Source organism: Bos taurus, chromosome 19 (genome assembly GCF_002263795.3).
Source record: "Bos taurus isolate L1 Dominette 01449 registration number 42190680 breed Hereford chromosome 19, ARS-UCD2.0, whole genome shotgun sequence".
NCBI classification, from domain to species: Eukaryota; Metazoa; Chordata; class Mammalia; order Artiodactyla; family Bovidae; genus Bos; species Bos taurus.
In genome coordinates this window covers 9,496,667-9,500,310 of record NC_037346.1, presented here as the reverse complement: position 1 = coordinate 9,500,310, position 3,644 = coordinate 9,496,667, and positions in this window count along the sequence as shown.

The following is a 3,644-nucleotide window of genomic DNA, read 5'->3' as shown; positions in this document are numbered from 1 at the left end:
GGCCATCCCTGAGCTCACTACATGTCTTCATTCAAAATAAAAGAGTATATTATAGCGTTTACACCTGTCTCATCGCCTCTTACCTTCATACTGCCAGTAGGGAGAGCAAGAAAAGTGGGGGTCATCCTCAAAAAACCCATCTGTGTATCAGGCTAATAGAAGCAAACATTTTGTGATGAGGAAAGTGTCAAGATTCTGTGTTGTATCTTGCAACATTTTTGCTAAAGTCACCCTTTATCTTCACTTGTACCTAAATTGAACACCAAAAGGAAAATATTTATTTCTCCAACATTCAGTTCAGTTCAGTTCAGTTCAGTCGCTCAGTCGTGTCCAACTCTTTGCGACCCCATGAATCACAGCATGCCAGGCCTCCCTGTCCATCACCATCTCCCGGAGTTAACTCAAACTCAGGTCCATCGAGTTGGTGATGCCATCCAGCCATCTCATCTTCTGTCGTCCCCTTCTCCTCCTGCCCCCAATCCCTCCCAGCATCACAGTCTTTTCCAATGAGTCAACTCTTCGCATGAGGTGGCCAAAGTACTGGAGTTTCAGCATTAAGAAAATGCAAAAAATTGTTCAAACAACCAAGCTGATTTTGGTAAGATCAGAGAAGTGAGAGCACACAATGTTACATGTTGATAGGGAAATTCAAATTCCAAACGTGCAAAGAGAAGTATAATCTTCCTAGACAAACAAGTAACCATCATATTTAAAGTAAAATTTCATGAGAAAGCTTTATTCAAGTCAACCAGTCTCAATTTTATGATATGACAAGATATCAAATAAGCATAATCAATAACTATCTTCAATCTGGTTTACCCTTAGGGGCCTCAAGATGGCTGACTTGTAAATACCCTTACACTTCTTTTCTATAAAACAAGATCAGTTCAGTTCAGGTCAGTCGCTCAGTCGTGTCCGACTCTTTGCAACCCCATGAATCGCAGCACGCCAGGCCTCCCTGTCCATCACCAACTCCCGGAGTTCACTCAGACTCACGTCCATCGAGTCAGTGATGCCAGCCAGCCATCTCATCCTCTGTCGTCCCCTTCTCCTCCTGCCCCCAATCCCTCCCAGCATCACAGTCTTTTCCAATGAGTCAACTCTTCACATGAGGTGGCCAAAGTATTGGAGTTTCAGCTTTAGCATCATTCCTTCCAAAGAAATCCCAGGGCTGATCCCCTTAAGAATGGACTGGTTGGATCTCCTTGCAGTCCAAGGGACTCTCAAGAGTCTTCTCCAACACCACAGTTCAAAAGCATCAATTCTTCGGTGCTCAGCCTTCTTCACAGTTCAACTCTCACATCCATACATGACCACAGGAAAAACCATAGCCTTGACTAGACGAACCTTTGTTGGCAAAGTAACGTCTCTGCTTTTGAATATGCTATCTAGGTTGGTCGTAACTTTCCTTCCAAGGAGTAAGCGTCTTTTAATTTCATGGCTGCAGTCACCATCTGCAGTGATTTTGGAGCCCAAAAAAATAAAGTCTGACACTGTTTCCACTGTTTCCCCATCTATTTCCCATGAAGTGATAGGACCGGATTCATGATCTTCGTTTTCTGAATGTTGAGCTTACTTCCACACCAGTTGAAGAAGTGTATGTGTACCCACGGAACTCTGCTCAATGTTATGTGGCAGCCTGGAAGGGAGGGAAGTTTGGGGGAGAATGGATACATGCACATGTGTGGCTAAATCCCTTTGCTGTCCACCTGAAACTATCACAGCATTGTTCATCAGCTATACCCCAACACAAAATAAAAAGTTTAAAAAAACTGTATGTGTATCAAAATGGAGAACTTGACCAATTGAATACATCTGGACTGGTAAGCTCTTGATAGAGTTCATAAAATGAGTTTGGGAGTTGTATACAGTTGGATTTTTTGGAGAACTTTTTACTTCAACAGTTCTTGAGACTCACCATATTTTTGTCTTTCCTGAGCTGTTTCATTATTAAGCAGTCCAATCAGCTTCTCTTTTGCTCTTTTCTCCATGTTTCACAGGACTCAGCACTTCTCTCACTGTGTACTTTTTTCCATTAACCTATTTTGCATTTGATTAACTTGCTTTGGGCAGCCTTTCATGAGTCAATTTTTTGACTGTTTGGAGTATGCAGTTACACCCTCTCCTCTAGTGGAAAATTCCAATGACCTTAAAGGTATTCATTCCACTTGTGTTCAGAACTGTCTTGAGCACTGATAGTTTGTCTTTTCCTCATATTCATCATATGGTGAGTTATGAGTGTATGCCAAGTACTAGGCTATTTCACCTGTTCCTTTGTGAGCATCCAAGTTGATAAACTCTTAAGTCCATTATGGCCTTTATTAGGATTTTCCAGATACTGTTTGTGGTTCTCAGTGGGACAATACCTGTAGGAAAAGCCATAATCTGTAAGATAAACCCTATCTGGATTTCTGTAACCCGGAAGTAGATTCACTGCTTTTGTATCACTGTGAGCATATTCATTTTCATGTATATTTTCCAGTATATCCAACATTTGGATACCTAGCTGCAAGACAGTTGCCTTTTTTAAAGTACCATTTTAGTCTGAGATCTTCTATGAGTTCACTTCCCCTGGAGGAGGGCATGGCTACCCATTCCAGTACTCTTGCCTGGAGAATCCCATGGACAGAGGAGCCTGGGGGGCTACAGTCCATAGGGTTGTAAAGAGTTGGACATGACTGAGTCACTAAGCTCAGAGCACAGTCTTTCCATTACCATAAATCTGTAACTTCTTCCCTTGAATTCCATAATACCAGATCTGTAAAAAGAGGAATTCCTAAATAAGGATGTAGTTTGGTTCTATCCACCTTTTGATAGTATTTTGGGGGGAGCTCTTGAAAAAATTTAAATTCTTATAACAGCCATTTTCTTGATATTCTGCTTTTATTATGTATATCCTGTATCTGGTTTACTTGTGCATACACGCTCAGTCGCTTCAATTGTGTCTGACTCTTTGAGACCCTGTGGACCATAGCCTGCCAGGCTTCTCTGTCCATGGGATTCTCCAGGCAAGAATACTGGAGTGGGTTGCCATGCCCTCCTCCAGGGGCTTTTCCCAACCCAGGGATCAAACTGATGTCTCCTGTGTCTCCTGCATTGCAGGTGGATTCTTTACACACTGAGCCACCTGGGAAGCCCAATTTCTTTGTGGGGAAAGTGAAATATAGCAAACCAAATTCTCCAGAGCCAGTCATCTTGCTCAGTACCCATTGTTCTCCTTCTATGTCATACAGAACCTTGCCTTTTGGAAGTGGAACAGGCATTTGTATCTCCCATTTCTTCTTGGTGGCATCACTTCAACCACGGAAGCAGGCACCAGGGCAGAGCATGGTGTCTCACTCCGGTGCAGCTCCTCCCTGAGTCTGGGGCACAGGCAGGCAGCAGGGACCAGAAGTGAGAGAAGGACCCGGGACTCAGGAGTGAGAGAGGGCCAAGCAGTCCCTTGGGCCCCCAGCTCCAGGGGCCTGGCAAGTTTGAGGACCAGAATTTTATATTCTTGAGACCTGTGTGACTAGCTCAAAGTTCCTCAATCTATTGAGATACCTGATATGTAAAAACGTTTTTTTTTTTTTTTGGTTTGGGGAATTCCCTGGTGGTCCAGTGATTAGGATTTGGTGCTTTCAATGCCACTGCCTGGGTTCAAT